This window comes from Stegostoma tigrinum, chromosome 6 (assembly GCF_030684315.1).
Source record: "Stegostoma tigrinum isolate sSteTig4 chromosome 6, sSteTig4.hap1, whole genome shotgun sequence".
Classification (NCBI taxonomy): domain Eukaryota; kingdom Metazoa; phylum Chordata; class Chondrichthyes; order Orectolobiformes; family Stegostomatidae; genus Stegostoma; species Stegostoma tigrinum.
In genome coordinates this window covers 60150638-60168343 of record NC_081359.1, presented here as the reverse complement: position 1 = coordinate 60168343, position 17706 = coordinate 60150638, and the positions used below count along the sequence as shown (strand labels likewise).

The following is a 17706-nucleotide window of genomic DNA, read 5'->3' as shown; positions in this document are numbered from 1 at the left end:
TTCTCGACATCTGGTTAGTTCAACATCTCAGATAACAAGGTGTGGAGTTGGATGAACACAGCAGGCCAAGCAGCATCAGAAGAACAAGGCGGCTGATGTTTTGGGCCTAGAACTTTCTTCAGAAATGGGGGAGGGGAAGGGGGTTCTGAAATAAGTATGGAGAGAGTGGGAGGCAGATAGAAGATGGATAGAGGAGAAGATAGGTAGAGAGGAGACAGACAGGTCACAGAGGCCGGGATGGAGCAAGTAAAGGTGAGTGTAGGTGGGGAGGTAGGGAGGATATAGGTCAGTCCAGGGAGGATGGATTGGTCAAGGGGGTGGGATGAGGTTAGTAGATAGGAGATAGGGGTGGACCTTGAGGTGGGAGGAGGGGATAGGTGGGAGGAAGGACAGGTTAGGGAGGCAGGGACAAGGTGGGCTGGTTTTGAGATGTGGCACAGGGAGGGAAGATTTTGAAGTTTGTGAAGTCCACATTGACACCATTGGGTTGCAGGGTTCCCAAGCGGAATATGAGTTGCTGTTCCTGCAACCATTGGGTAGCATCGTTGTGGTACTGCAGGAGGCCCAGGATGGACATGTCGTCTGAGGAATGGGAGGGGGATTGAAATGGTTTGCGACTGGGAAGTGCAGTTGTTTAGTGCGAACTGGGTGTAGGTGTTGTGCAAAGCAGTCCCCAAGCCTCCACTTGGTTTCCCCGATGCGGAGGAGGCCACAACGGGAATAGCGGATGCAATGTACTACATTACCAAATGTGCAGGTGAACATCTGCTTGATGTCAAACGTCTTCTTGGGGCCTGGGATGGGGATGAAGGGGCAGGTGTAGGGGAAGGTTCAGCGCTTCCTGTGGTTGCAGGGTAAAGTTCCGGGTGTGGTGGGGCTGGAGGGGAGTGTGGGACGGACAAGGGAGTCACGGAGAGAGTGGTCCCTCCGGAAAGCAGATAAGGGTGGGGAGCTAAAAATGTCTTTGGTGGTGGGGTCGAATTGCAGATGGCGGAAGTGTCAGAGGATGATGAGTTGTTCACCATCTCAACTCAGTTTTCCCACAGACCACTGACCTCACAACATAGTCTATACCTCTACTTCAGAACTGCACACTTTTTTTCTTGTCCTTGTGTGTCTTCAATCAGATCTGAAATGGTTCCTCTGTCACTCTCTGATGTATTCTTCTGCATTGAGTGTTGCCACAGGGCGTGTGGAATTCGCTTTTGTCAGCAAACAGCAGCATCTGTTTCTGTCAAAGTCTTCTGGGTTGCCAGCATCCTCTTACCTTGGTTTTACTTAAAGCTTTAAATTCTAATTTATCTTAGTTGACGTCAGTTAGAAACAATGGTGGGCCATTGCTCACTGTGGGTTGTGGCTGGAATCTACCATTGTCAACATGTGTATGTGCGTTCCTCCAAGGTTGAAGTGATTGAGTACAAATTAGGATATCCACCTTTCTAGTCCAAGAAAGTGATGTTTAGTGCATTTCTAAAACTATTTACAGGTTTTCTGAATAAGATCTTACAGTGCTGCAGAGGCTGCTGGTACTTACTCTCACTGTCTTTCAGACCCTTAAACAACAGGAATCCCAGGTCCAGAGGAAATTCAACACATATTTGCAATACTAAATCTAAGGTTTGCACGAAATGTCTTACACAACAGGGGTTTCACTTTGACCAAATCTTATGTGTATTACATTCATCAGCAATTCAGGTACAGAGGTTGTTTTACTTGAATAGTTGCATGAATGTAACCTGTGCTATCATTACCTATAATTGTCCTGAATTTCTTTGTATTCATGAACCACACATTCTATAACATTCAACATTCTAATCTCCATGCACTTTAAATAGCTTTATTCCAGGAAGTCCTATGTAGTGGCATTGTTATCAAACATGTCTGCCATATAGTTTCATTAAACTTGGCACATTTGAGTCACTGCTTGTCACGCAAAAATATTAAGAATGTTTATGTAACTACTATGCTGATAAACCCAGTTCTTTGTACACATTTCCCCGAAGCTCTGAAGGATATAATAAGCCAGCATAAAGATATTTTTGGCTCAAATATTATTTTTACTTGCTTATTCAGTTTCTTCCCTCTCCCACAACTGCGCATACTATTGCCTAACACATAATTGAAATCTTTAATTATTCCCTTGAAAATATGTGGGAGTAAATGCTAACTGACTAAAAAATTCTCTTCTACTCCTAATGCTACTACTCATAGAGTATGCATACTGACTCCAGAAAGTATGGTAAATGGGATAATACATTCAAAATTATCCAAGTCTCACTGTAAGAAAGAAAGTATTTTAAAAGCCTAACTACATAAATACCTTTGTGGTGCTAGTATTTAGACTAATATGTACTAAATAGGAAAAATTTGTTGAGCAATGCAAACAATATATTGCCTTCATAACTGCCATGTAGTAAAGTAAAAGCAGAGTCAATTTGGCTCCTACATTATTGCATATCAAACGTAACAATCACATACATATTCTGTGTAGTATATGGTCTTCTTACTGATGGCTTCTGGGTCCATAGAACATAACAAACAGTAACAGAATTTGGCCAATGGGCCCCTCAAACCTGTTCTGCCATTGTGCAGTTGATCACACTTTGGCCTTAGCTCTACTTTCCTGCCTGCTTCCCATAAGACTCTCTTGTCAATTAAAATGTGTCTAACTCAGCATTGAATATATTCAATGATTCAGCTTTCACTGTCTTCTGTAGAAGAGAATTGGAAACCCTAACAATCTGCTGAGAGAACGATAATCCTCCTCATTGCTACCTTAAATGGGAGCTCCTGTCATTTGTACCTGTGGCCCTGATTTTGCATTTCCCCCTAGCAGAAATGTCCTCATAACATCTGTTGGGGCCCCTCAACATCTTATATGTTTCAAACAAATTATTTTTCATTCCTCTAAACTTCATTAATCATAGACCCAACCTGTTCAATTTTTCCTGACAGGACAAATCCCTCATCTTGGAATCACCTTAGTGATTCCAGGTGGAGCTGAGGAGCAAGAAGGCCAGTTCCTGGCTTGCAGTGCCTGATATGCTGTGGATTGTGGTGTAGATATCTCATGCCCTGTCAGTCATGAGGACTTCCACCACTTCCGCCATGATCGCATGAGCCAGGTACAGTAGCACTAAAGTTCAGAACATTGCATAAAAAAAATCAACATGAGCCATGGCAGATTGCACAGCATGAATCTCACTGATAATTCAGCTCATAGACATTGAAAAAACAAACCAACAAAAGAACAACTAACTATAACCTCATGAAGATGTCATTCAAATTTTTCACTCCACTTCAGTCTGTGTAAAGAGAACCCCATTAATCTGACTGCATTATCAACTTTGGCATTCAGCCAAGCATTAGTCTGGAGAAACTGATATCTGGATACCTGTTTCTAGGAATGCAGTTGTCATTTGGCCTTATGCTGAATGCTTATCTGATCACCAAGAACAAGTTTTTCCAAGCGCAACATAGGGTACCTAGATTTATAACTTCCACCCTCTTTCAGAAGCATCTGGCTTTTATTAACCTTTTCTCCTTCACCTGCCAAAGAAAAATAATATTGGAAGCTCATCCTGCACATTCAAACAATCTGCCACACTGTGTGGCATGAGATAGCTTCATAAAATGCAGCATACTGCTCATACCCATTCTATGCATCAACAATCATTTTGATAAAAATTAAGCTTTTTTTTCAAGCGATAAATAAACATTAAAAGTATATGATTCCCTTTCTGCAATTATTTAATTTTTTGGTTACTAACTATCTTACACAGAGATGCAGTTGTTTACTTCTTTGATTTGATCAAATGGCTCAACAGTTAAGCATTTTGTTGTTCACATAGAAATCCACTGGGTAAAATAATTTTGTTTTCAAACAAACTCTGTTGCAAATAAACATAGTACAGTTAAAAATAATTTAACAATAAATCTGATTATATTAATTATGGTATTATAAATCTTCTCTTGAATAATTATTATTAAATGTATCTTAACAAGAATTGTGTACTTTTGTTCCATTTTATCAATGCACCCAAAGAAAAAGGAAATGCTTCTTTTTATGCTTTTTTGACATTAAAAAGCCTATGAGAACTCAGGGATCAAGCAAAAAATAATTCATATAAACTTGAACCCCTCGTGACATCTTGTCATTATTCGAAACTATTTGCTTCCCTCTTTTTCCCCAATTTACTCATTTTCTACTTTTAGATTGTTTTCATGGTTTTCTTTCAATTCCAATCACTGATTATTATTCCTTATATCAGCACTAAAACCCAGAGAAGTGTTTACCAAATAGTCAAGCTAACAGTGTAAATGTACACTACCATACAATGTCAAATTTGATCCCCTTCTGTAATCAAACCAAAAAGAAATGCTGAAACATAACACTCAAAGATGAAAACCTTCACAATTATCAATCTCTTTATGAATAAAACCAAAATAAAAACGTAATCACATAAGCATATTGGCAAGCTCTCTGTGGTGTTATTAACAGCAAAGGATCAGTGGGATGAAGGGTATTTTGTAAAACTAGGAACATTATACCATGTGAAATTTAAGATTATTCTGATCCAAAGGAATAGCGTGTATTTCTTTCAGCATACAGTACTTAACTGATTTTGGAAGTTACTCTACAAGGTCATGCATCAGTCATTAGAAGGCTGCTGGTGTTGTGGCACTGATATTCCTGATAAAGTCATTTTCCATTTTAAATCAGTACACCGAGGGTAATGTTAGCCTAACCTGCCTTGTGGTAATTACAGAGGTTCAATAGGCTGAATAGCCTACAAATGTTCACATGTTTATATGTGTCATCTGCAAACTTGGATATATGACTCTAGTCTTCTACTAAAGTCAATGGTATGTATGGTGAAAAGCTGAGACCTCAATACAAATACCGAGTTGAGTTATAACCAGAGTGGTAACAATTCATTCCGTGGCTGTGTTCAGAAATTCAGCTTGCAAAAATGTTTGAGTTGTAATTCTCCACTGCTCATTAAAAGAACTTAAAGACCATAAATCCACAGTCTCTACAAGTGGTCCTCAAGAGACAAGGCTGGTTGCACTGCCCACTGGATTTCTGCTACAAATTGAGCCAGGCACTATTTTTTATGTTTGTACCTTCTTCCAGGCTGGAGCAGGAGACATTAATAAGATCTTGAGATTTACTCTTTAGTTTTGCATAAGAGAAATCAATGAGGCCGTGAGGCAAAGGAAGTTAATGACATTCTATTCCCCTTTTCATGAGACATACAAGCTGAGTTAGTACACACATTTAATAGGATTACAGAGTTCCGAATGCTGGATGTTATCATTAACTGGATGCCCATTGCTTTGTACCACATGTTTACTCTTCTATGTACTGAATGCTAATGGGATTCCCCTCCCATACTATACAGCTGGTGGGTGTGGCCATAGACTATACAAACCAATTCCCATTGTCCTAGCAACAGCTACAATACCTTCATTTTGCATTTCGGCCACCACAGCAGACCAAAGGGTGGCCGTAGGCTAACAAAGGCCATCTGCTGGTGATGTAGCATGTGATGTGGATTTACAAATCCTATATACATGCACAGCACACATTTAATGAGAGCCATGTTACGATAAAACATCTGAAAGGAAGGCTGAAGAAACGGCTCTGCAATAATAACAGGCAGATCTGAGGTTGTGTGGAGGTCTGCTGCATGCCGCACAATTTTGACATTTTGAAGAGACAACCCTTGCCAAGTGCTTTCAGGTTAGTTACAGGAATTACAGGAATAAGTGCTTCAGAAGGGGGAAGAGAAGAAGCAGGAAGGTGGAGCAAGGGGTAAGCTGAAGGGAGGCAGCAACCTAGACTCCTCGGGCTGTATGTGAAGAATTAATTCAAGTACGTTACCAGTAGTCATATTCACCAAAAGTCAGTTTCCAACCATCTCATCACACTCTTCAGGACCATGTAACAATGAATACCACCAAAAAATAAATAGTCTAAACCAAATTTATAAATGAAATCACGTCATGCTGCAGACAAACATAATCATCTTTGTACATTCCTCAGTGCTTTCCTCCTGTCCTAATGTCCCTAGGCAACACTAGCGTGATGGCGGCAGCATGGGTGATAAAGTCCTGCTGAATTTTGTTGGAGGCTGCAGATAGCCTAGGAGGTTGGCCTTGAACAGCTCCATGTTTAGAAGATCTGAGTTCTTTCTGCACTGTCATAGCATCAATCCTAGATTAACTAGCTGACAGGCAACTGCAAAGGCACTGGCAGAATGGCAAGTGTAGAAGTGCAAATGCTGACATCCTGAGAGAGGACAGTAGGCCCATGCTCCATGGAACAACTGCCACTCATTGGAAGAGGCACATCAGCATAGATTGCCTATCTGTAGTGAAATGCTAGAAGCTACTTGGAATAATGATGACAGCATTCAGATATATGGTGAAAGCTGCTGGTGGAAGCTGGAAGATAGACAATCAGCTATCATGGGCCATGTCCATCATGGGCCTCCTGCAGTGCCACAATGATGCCACCCGAAGGTTGCAGGAACAGCAACTCATATTCTGCCTGGGAACCCTGCAGCCTAATGGTATCAATGTGGACTTCACCAGTTTCAAAATCTCCCCTTCCCCTACTGCATCCCTAAACCAGCCCAGTTCGTCCCCTCCCCCCACTGCACCACACAACCAGCCCAGCTCTTCCCCTCCACCCACTGCATCCCAAAACCAGTCCAACCTGTCTCTGCCTCCCTAACCTGTTCTTTCTCTCACCCATCCCTTCCTCCCACCGCAAGCCGCACCCCCATCTACCTACTAACCTCATCCCACCTCCTTGACCTGTCCGTCTTCCCTGGACTGACCTATCCTCTCCCTACCTCCCCACCTATACTCTCTCCACCTATCTTCTTTTCTCTCCATCTTCGGTCCGCCTCCCCCTCTCCCTATTTATTCCAGAACCCTCACCCCATCCCCCTCTCTGATGAAGGGTCTAGGCCCGAAACGTCAGCTTTTGTGCTCCTGAGATGCTGCTTGGCCTGCTGTGTTCATCCAGCCTCACATTTTATTATCTTTATTTCAGCTATCAATATGCTTGGTTCCACAATTGTGTTACTGGGGGCTGCTTTAGCTCAGTTGGCTGGGTGATTGATTTGTGAAGCAGTGTGATGCCAACAATGTGGATTCAATTCCCACACTAGCTGAGGTTATCAATGTAGGGCTCCTCTTCTTAGCCTCTCCCCTCACCTGAGGTGTGATGGCCCTCAGGTTAAATCACCACCAGTCATCCTCCTCTAATGACAGAGCAGCCCTATGGTCTGGTAAGATTGTGGTGAATTAATTTGACCAGAAGTGTTATTAGAGTGGGCTACCAACACTAATGATGGAAAACAGGGGATCCAGTTTAGCACAATGCCCTATGTCAAGTTGGTGCCCAATTCTCAATACTCCTTGATCCTCCATTCTCCTCAACACTGAATGCAACTTTTCTAGTAGGCTTCACAATGCATCAAGCAATTCTTTGTTGTTACCCGCCAGCCACTTTCTGCAGTCAGTCCCATTGAAGTTCTCATCGGAATTGTCTGCATCAGGGCCTGTGTGTGGCCTCATCCTTCGATAAGTTGGCACCTGTAGTATTCTTGCCCCCTGCTACGGTTGGTGTCTCCTGTGTGTAATCCATCCATTAAGATCCACTAGTATCTGAGCTGGTGGGAACAAGCATGAAATCAAGTAATGTTGCGTTTTCATCATCAATATCTTTATGATGATTCTCTACTGCCTGGTTAGTTGTAATTATCAAGAATCGGCAAATAGAAAGGCACATGTATAAGGTTGTGATCAAGAAAGGGGAAAAGTAAAAGGAAAATATTTCTACGGTTTGCATCGTATAGTCAACAGAGATTAGGGGATGAAGAAGGAGTGAGATATGAGAAGCAGGAACAAGTATGCTAATCTATTAGTTTTCAATTTATTCAGGTCTGTTGCTGGTCACACTTCTAGAAACAATGGCTATTACCACCATAATCAGGATTAGGACATGCTGGCCCAACTGTCCCCTAACATACCCTGTTACATCCTGCCGCATTTGGCTGTGCATCACTTTTTCTATAAGCAATAACGGAAAGAGTGTCACTAAGTGCTGTGCAATCTACTTGCTGGATGTGGTCACCACAGATAAACAGCCAGCAATCTATGCAAATTGTATATGTGGATTTGAGACTTGCAACAGTACTGTGTGAGGGAGCATATTAATATTAGATAGGAGACCTGACTGATGAGAGATTGTTAATAGGTGACTTCCGACTATATGGTGAATTCAGGAATACCTATTAGTTAGCTGCAGATGGAATTTGAATGAGTTTTTTTTGGGCACTCATGTGAAGTTATTAAACTTCAGACATCACATTCAGGTTCTGAGCATGAAACTGGAAGGCCTCCCAGTTCTTTTTGTATACAGGACATCTCTTCTCCACCTCCTCCATCAAAGCCTCTAGTGCATGCTCTATGCCAATCTATTCTTCATTGTTTTCAAGGTTAGATTCACTTTCTAATAACTTGCACAATGCTCCATGAAGCTAGACTGCATCATTAGTGCTGAATCCCCCACAGACAACATCCCAGCAATCATAGTCGACCAGAAGTGTAAATAACACAACCACTGGGCATGGCAGCTCAGTGGTTAGTGCTGCTGCCTCACTGCACCAAAGACCTGGGCTCAATTCCAGGCTTGGATCACTGTCTGTGTCGAGTTTGCACATTTGCCTTGTGTCTGCGTGGGTTTCCTCTGATTGCTTCAATTTCCTCCCATGGTCCAAAGATGTGCTGGTTAGGTGGATTGATAAATTGACTGTGGTGTGAGAGGATATGCAGGCTAGGTGGCTTAGCCATGGAAAATGCGTAGTTACAGGGATAGGATGAGGGAGCTGTGTCTGGGTGGGATGGTCTTTGGAGGGTCAGTGTGGAAGTAATGGGCCGAATGGCTCTTTCCACACTTAAGGAGTTCTATGATTCTGTGATATAGATGTTATGAGTCCACGATCCTTCCATCACTTGCACATGTTAGTAGCAGTGTATACCCCTTACAAGACACACTGCAGCAACTCACTTTTTCAATCTGCATGGACCCTATGTGAGCTTTGTGTGCACTATTAGTTAGAGATATGGGTTAATTATTGTCTAATCTTTTACGTAGAAATAGTTGATTTGCAGCATGTTATCTTTAAAAACAATATAAAACCTTTGTTTTTCTAATAAATATTTGAGTTGTGTGATATCTTTGGATATGTACACCTCCCATGCATGCATGAATAAATGTTTAAACAGAGAAACCTGAGTCTCGTTAGGCTAAAGAAGGAATAAAGGGTTAAATTAATCTTTCAGAATCATATCACTGTTAACTTACTGTTGTTGGGTTAAAATTCTGGAACTCACTCCCTAACAACACTGTACCTATAGCTGCATAAACACTACCCTTTCTCAATGGATTAAGAAACTAATGCTAGTCTACCAAGCAACACACTTCCATAAATGAATAAGAAAAGATTGCACCTACATCAGCCATAACACATCTCCCATTTCAGAGGAGTGAGCTAGCTTTAATGATGTTACAATGTTACTATGTTGGAACTTTGCTGATGCATGTAGCCAATGCATGTTGTTGTTAGTACTGGATGCACCCAGCAATCTTTCTAATGATCAGTCTTCATGAAGGTGACATGCTGCCTGCATTTCAATAAACAGGCAGGGGTTAATTGCACATCTCAATCTCCATGTCCATTTGCATAACTTCATTTAAAAATATGCAAATGTAACATTAAAAATACCTGTGTGACGCCAACAAAAAAGGACATATTCAAGGAAACTGCCCTTCTTGCAACATTAACAATTGCTTTCTATTCTCTCACTTACATCAGTAATGTTAAAACATTCCTGCTGACAAAATTATTCTCATTTCAGGATGAATCAGATCTGGTTCAAGTGCGAATACAAAATTACTCTTGCGATGCTGATGTTTAAAACCTAAATTTATTGATATCAAATATTTAAAATCTCACATCTTTCATCCAACTGCTTCCAGCTGCCCATGTGCTTATCATTAATGACACCAAAAATGGTCAAATTATTAGATATCAGAAGTCTGTTATTCAGTTTTACTACTATCACAGTCCACAGATTATGATTAATCACACAAATAAATAATCAGTCACAAAATTATCACAAATATCACCATTATACTTTTGCTGATTTCCTCCATTCACACGTGCATTATGTGTCCAGATATTTCTGAAAAGCAGATACAATGGAGAACATGGACCATTTAATGATATTGAATAATGTGATATACTTGGCCAAAGAAAATATGCCAGCATTTTAAAAAGTGCCACAATTTGTGCATATTTTAAAATACAAATATCCAGTGCCATCCATTCGACTACTTCAGAATATCAATAACATTTTAAAATAAATGTAAATAAATTTTCACATATAACAAAATAACATCTTTAAATCTTAAAAGTATATCAATAAACTCCTTTTTATCAGGGTTGAGTCCAGCAATGAACTATTTGTCAGTTTAATTAAGTATCTTGGGCAGTCAATCAGCATAGAAATTATTTCTTAGTTCATACAGTGCTGACAATTGGAAGTTATGGCTTGAGTTAAATGTTTGCAGTGTAAAAATTGTTCTGCAGTGAAATCCATTTACATTTTGAAACAAATTTTGCCTTGCAGTGTATAATGCAACCATAATAAAAAACAGAAAATAACTGTCCAGACTACACCACTAACTTACCAACTCTCTCCATTACCTCACTGCTCAAAATGTCTTCCTTAAGTCTCTGTTAGTCGTTAATGTCTGCAATTTAACCATCATTTAATTTCATATAATGTTGATTAGCGTGCAGTAAGACTGTGAGGTTACTTGGGAAGGATACACATAGATAAATCCTCACTTATAAAGTATAGTAAAAGGAATTACTTTAAATAAAGTTAAATGAAGATTTAAAAATAATTATAGTGCAATAATAAAATTACACATATAGAATTAGAAATTAAGCCCTGCACTCTCAAATATGGACATGGGTGAAGTTGTGCAGGCTAGCACATAAAAATTCATTTAATCTAAATTCCAAGTGAAGATAGCAAAACCATTAGGCACTTCAGTTTTCCTTGGAGAGGTCTCTATGTAGAGCCAGTGTAGTTGATGTACAATTTGGCTGTTTGCAACTCTAACACATTTTGCAGAAAAACAATGTAGGGTAAAGCCCAAATGTCCAAAGGATAGATTTAAGCCTTCAATTTTCTTTAATATGCCTTTACCAGTAAATGATCCAGGATCATTGTGAAATAATGCATAGAGTGTAACAAAGTCCATAATCTGTACAAGGTGAAAAATAATTAGTGAGGAAGCATACACATCAAGTGTAATAAACGCTTTACAAAGGCACACACAGTGGATGACTAAAATTTGCTGTTAAGAAGGGAGTTCCAGGATTTGACATAGCCACAGCGAAGGAACGGCAATACAGTTCCAAATCAGGATGGCGTGCGATTTGAAGGAAACTTGTATAAGACCAAACGACATAGGAGCACAATTAGGCCATTCGACCCATTGGATATACTCTGTCATTCCATTGCGGCTGATCTGTTTTTTAAACCCATTTACCTGCCTTCTCCCCATAATCTTTGATCCCATTAACAATAAAGAACCTATCTATCTCTGTCTTAAATACACCCAATGACTCACCCACCACAGCCCTCTGTGCAATGAGTTCCACAAATTAACCACCCTTTGGCTGAAGAAATTCCTCCATATCTTGATTTAAAGGGTCATCCCTTCACTCTGAGGCTGTGCCCTCGAATCCTAGTCACTCTAACTGATTCACTCTATGCAGGCCTCTCAGTATTCTGAAAGTTCCAATCAGATCTCACCTCATCCTTCTAATTGAGTACAGACCTAGAGTCCTCAACCTCTCCTCATGTGACAAGCTCTTCATTCCTGAGATCATTCATGTGAACATCCTCTTGGACCATGCAAAGCCAGCAAATCATTCCCTAGATACAGAGCCCAAAACTATACGCAACATTCCAAATACGATCTGACCAGAGCCATGCCTGCTCTTGTATTCCATTCCTCTTGAAATGAATGCTAAATGGCAAAAATGGCAAACTAAACCTGCACATTAAGCTTGAGAGAAGCTTGAATGAGACTCCAAAGTCCCTTTTCGTGCATCAGATTTCCAAAGTCTTTCCTTGTTTAGAAAATTGTCTATGCTTCTATTCTTCCCACCAAAGCACACAACGTCACACCTTCCCTCTGCTATTTCTTTGCCCACTTTCCCAGTATGTCTAAGTCCCCACTTCTTCAACACTACCTGCCCCTCCACCTATCTGTTTATCATCAAACCTGCGACAATGTTCTCAGTTCCTTTATCCAGATCATTAATGTACAACACGAATAGTTGTGGTCCCAATACTGGCCCATGTGGAACTCCACTAGTCACTGACTGCCATCCTGAAAAATACCCTTTCATGCCGACTCTCCGCCTTCTGCCAGTCAGCCAATCCTCTGTACAGGCCAGTACCTTGCTCTGGTAGTTATCCAAAGATTATTAGTTTTTTGGTTCTGCTTTTCAGTTTAGCCCCTAGTTGCTCATAATCCCTCAGCAGAACCTCTTTCCTGTTCCTACCTATACTGTAGGTACCTATATGGACCACAACAACCATGACAAACCTCCTACTCCAAGTTCCCCTGCAGCCCAGATGAGATATTCTGAACCTGGGCACCAGGCAGGTAACACAGCATCCTGGAGTCTTGATTCTGGCCACCGGGAACAGTGTCAATTCCCCTGATTACACTATACCTAAATCCAGCAACGTTTCTCTTTTCTAGCCCCGCCCCCTCCTTTGAGTGGCTTCCTATACCATGATGCCCTTGTCCTTGCAGGTGGTAGGATTTGGAAAGGTGTCAAAGGAGCCTTCATGTGCTACTACAGAGAATCTTATGGATGGTACGCACTGTGTGAAGGGAGTGAATGTTGAAGGTGATGGATGTGGTTACAATCAAACTGGCTGCTTTGTCCGGGATGGTGTCAAGATTCTTCAGTTTGTTGGAGCTGCACTCATGCAGGCAAAGAAAGAGTTTTCCATAACATTCCTGACTTCTGCCTTGTGGATAGTGGACAGTCAATGGCAGACAGGAGATGACTTACTTGCTGTAGAATTCTTAGTGTCTGACCTGTTCTTGTAACCATGGTGAGGATACTACTAAGAAGAGAATCGCTAGAAGTTTTCAAAATCATGACAGGTCTAGATGGAGTAGACAGTTGCTGCCAGTAAAAGAATCAAGAATGGGACAGAAGTAGCAAATGTTATGCGAGAAAAAAGTTTCTTCCTTGGTAAAAGACTTGGATTGCACTGCCTGAAAGTGCAGTAGAGTTTGATTTAAATTGATGCATTTAAGAGGCCATTAGATGATCTTATTTTAAATAGAAAGAATGCAAAAGACTACGGGGAAAAGCTAAGAGAATGGCATTAAATCATAATCTTCAGCGAGCAGGTACAGACACAATGGGCCAAATAGCCTCTGTATGTGTTTTAACAATGCTGTGATTCTCTAATGTGGCCTTACCTGTTCAGTTTCTGATCAATGGCAAATACCAATCCTGATTTTTGAGGTACCAGTGATGGTAATGCCATTGACACCAAGGGTGGTTTAGATTCTCTCTTGTTGGAGACGGTCTTTGCTTTTTTGTCTATATTGAACCAAGGCTGTAATGAGATCAGGAGGTGCCTGATGGACCCAAAACTGTGCAACAGTGAGAATGTCATTCCATTGCTAGAGTCGGTTGATAGCACTGTTGACAACGCCTTCTATCACATTGCTGATGATGGAGAGAATGTTAACTGGCTGGGTTGAATTTGTCCGGCCTTTTATGCTCAGTACACACCTAGGAAACTCTGCAAACAATGCCAAACAAGGTCTTACATGAATTATAATACTTAGTTCTACGGCCAGTGCTCTAATTATTTCCTTCTCTTTCAAATGCCACACCGCTTTTCCCAAGTTCTCATGTGAACCTTGATGTTGAACAGCATTACGATTTAGCCTGTTCATGTCCTCACCACATAACCATATACATTTTTTTTAAAAAACGGCCATTCAATTACAAATAATGTAGTTATAGCACTTTTCTTCTTCTCTAGGTCATTAGTACTGAAGCTAATTGCTGCAATCCAATGAGATCAGCTAGCCTTCTGCAGGGGTGAAATTGAAGTGGGATCTTCCTTTTACTGTCTCTCAGGCACATAATATCCAGTACCTTCAGTTACTAAGAAGTGAGGGAGTTGCACGTATATTTCTGAAGTAACTACCAGTTCCTAACAGTTACTGCAATTACTTAGTAGAGACCATGATTAATTGTAATCCGCAATGATGATGAAACTGTGAAGTTCAAAACAAAACGTGGATATTTTCAAATTTAAGATGGATTTAACTTTATAGTTATATAAAAGTAAGCAAAATCAAAGAACATGAACGAATATGAAAGTAGTGACAGAATATGAAGGCAGCACCTATAAATACAGATAAATATACGCAAACTTTTAAAGGGGCTTGGCTCGTTTTAAGTTATATGGTTATAAGCACGATTTGAAACAAAGCTTATTTGCTGCACATTTCAAAATGAAAGGTTGTCGTTATTATAGTAGGTATCTCGGTAGCAAACTGTGCGACTAACAGGCTTCACATGCATCCATTCATTCACATATGGAATGCGCGAAAATAACAACGAGTGTAGCAATCTCAACTGCACCAAAACCACAAATATGATAAACGTTTTTTTTAAGATAATACGAGAACCGAATGAAAAGTTGCAACCAACTCTGTAATTTTAGTGTGGCATCCATCATTCACACACAGGTCTGGATTAACATGTTTGCTGCAGACAATCAGCAAGCAAGAATGAATTTTCACAACGCCGCCCACGCCAAGTTATGAAATGTCAGTGAAGATTTAACGCATGAAAACAGCAGATAAACGGCAGTCCGAGTCGATAGATGCTTAACATTAAGACAAGAGTTTTTAAAAGTCCCGCTTAAATCTACACGGTCGGAAAAGTTGTTTTTCACCAGAACGTGTGGGGTGCCGAAGCAGGCAGAAGAGGGGGGTAGGGTGACAGCGGTGAGTGAGCGGGGAAGGGTGCCTGCGGTTTACCTCCTGCCGCTGCTGAGACCTGCCGTTTGTCTCCACATGGGCGACCCGCTGCCGCTGTCAGCTGAGGCGATCTGTGCACAGCCAGTAGGCACCACCGGGAAGCTGCGGCTCGCCAGGAACCCCGCGCTCCTACATGCTCTCTTCCCGTTCTCTCTCATGTTGTAAATACATCTCAAGGCAGGAGACTAAACCTGGGCAACCAAAATAGTGAAATCCGAATCACCATAGAAACCAGTAAACGGCAAAAGAAGCGCACTTTAAAATGAAAAAAAAACGGAACCGATTATATAATCAATCCAATTCTGTCACTGTTCGCGGGACGTGATGATCAAGGAAAACTGGCACAAAAACAAATTGGGATAAATAAACGTTAAGTAGGTCAGACAGTTTTTTTTTCTTCCGCCTCCTCCCTGTGTTGCCGGATTGTAAATTGGTTTCTCCCCCCCTCCCCCTCCTGTCCTCTCTGACTGGAAGAGGAGGAAATGATCCACTGACCTAAATATTTTTCCAAACATCTGTGACCTTTTTCTGGCTCCTGTGGGAGGAGACAGGCGCGGGTCCAATGAACGGAGCCAAGAGGAATCTGCAGCGGGGAGGAAGGTTCCTGTGGCTCGAGCCGGCTCCAGTACAGTTGTCATTCTGGGCACGTCGGGGGTGTTTTCGCTCAGCACAGCCGGACTCTCTGCGAAGAATTATTCATTTCTCGACAGAAGCTGGCTGCAGAAATCACTGAAGGAAAACTATGCGCGGGGCAACTGGCCCGGCGACAAAAACAAACCACCGAACGGTGGGTGCACCCTGCTCTTTGGTTCACTCCGAGATGACAAGCACATTGACGCCGCTGCACGATGGAGTGCGGGGTTTTGTTTTCTCTTTTTAGAAAGTAGGTCAGTAATTTCAATGTTCGAGCTTCTTCCGTCATTGCGCTGTAATTAGCCACTCCTTATGTAAGATGTTACGACGTTTCGAAATACGATAGGCTAACGTTAAAACGATGGTCAAGTGTTCTTGACATCAAAGTTTAAGATTTTGAAATGAAAGTAGCCGACAGTGAAGAGACTCCAGCATCTGCAGTTCTTGCTGTCTCTGAGACCAGCTTAAGTCAGTGTTTCCTGCCGCACTATCCTTATGTCACTTTGCGCTACTTTTGGAAAATAATGTGGCTGGCGTTGAACCGTTCGTGATAAAGATAGAAGCACATTTTTTTAATGATGGGTCAAATTCCTTGAGTACGAACTAATCGTTGATTCGGGGTCCAGTGTTAATTGGATGGAATAGGCTCACGACAGGCAGCATCTGTGGACCAAACCATGGGTTTAATGTTTCAGTGAAATGACATTTCGGTACTTGGGCCAAGGGTCCACTGCACTAACTAGTAGAGAGTCATGCAGAGCAAATTACACCGGTTAGTCTCGACTATCTTTTTAAAACCGTGGGATGAACAAAGAAATCCTGGCCCTCTCGCTGGGTGAACAGTCGTCTTTGGCATTGCTTTTCTTCCCATTGCAGCCCGGAGGCAAAGCGATTTCACAGTCATACAACACAGAAACAAACTGTTTGGTCCAACCAAACATCCCAATCTAACCAAATCCCATTTGCCAGCTTTTGGCCCAAAATTCTCTTAAACACTTCCTATTCATGTACCCATACAGATGTTTTTTAAATGTTGTAATTGTGCTCGCCTCCATCATTTATTCTGGCAACTGGTCCCAGTCACAAACCATGCTCTGTGTGAAAAAGTGACTCCTCAGGTCCTTTTCAAATCTTTCCCCTTTCATCGTAAACCTATGCCCTCTATTTTTGGACTCTCCCACCCAAGGAAAAAGAGCATGTCTATTCACCCTATCATGATTTTTAAAAACTCTATAAGCTTCAGCTTCTGATGCTGCAGGGAAAGTAGACCCATCCTTTTCAGTCTCTCCCAATAGCTCAAAACTACCGTTCCCAGCAACATCCTTGTAAATCTTTTCTGCACCCTCTCAAGTTGAACAATATCCTTCCTATAGAAGGGTGACCAGAATTGTGCATAGTATTCCAGATGTGGCCTCACCAATGTCCTGCACAGCTGCAACATGACATTGGTGAGGCCACCTCTGGAATACTGCGTAAAATTCTGGTCAGTCTTCCATAGGAAGGAAATTGTTTCAGCCCTTGAGAGGGTGCAGAAAAGATTTACAAAGATGTTGCTGGAAATGGAGGTTTTGAACTATTAGGAGAGAATGAAAAGGATGGGTCTATTTTCCCTGTCCGGCTCAGTTGCAATATGATCTCCCCAACTCCTATACTCAAATATTATGACCAATGAAGGCAAGTGTGCCAAAAGCCTTATTCACCATCCTCTCTATCTGTGACTCCACTTTCAAGGAACAATGCATCTGCACCCCTAGGTCTCTCCGTTCAACAGCATTCCCCAGAGCCCTACTATTTACTGTATAAGCCCTGCCCTGGTTTGCCTTACCAAAGTGCAACATCTCACATTTATCTAAATTAAACTCCCATTTGCCACTTCT

At 41.4% G+C, this 17706-nt stretch overlaps 1 protein-coding gene across 7 annotated transcripts in view; it reads right to left on the bottom strand.

The window, feature by feature from the left end:
• The window catches only part of LOC125453276 (neuronal PAS domain-containing protein 2-like), a 160333-nt gene extending 144060 nt beyond the window's left edge, over window positions 1-16273 (bottom strand). For 6 of the 7 annotated variants that reach the window (XR_009445845.1, XM_059646594.1, XM_048532627.2 and 3 more), the window contains exon 1: window positions 15197-15685. The gene's annotated coding sequence lies outside the window, so the exon portion shown is untranslated. The other variant, XM_048532621.2, reaches the window with a different exon arrangement.
• Window positions 16274-17706: the final 1433 nt, after the last annotated feature.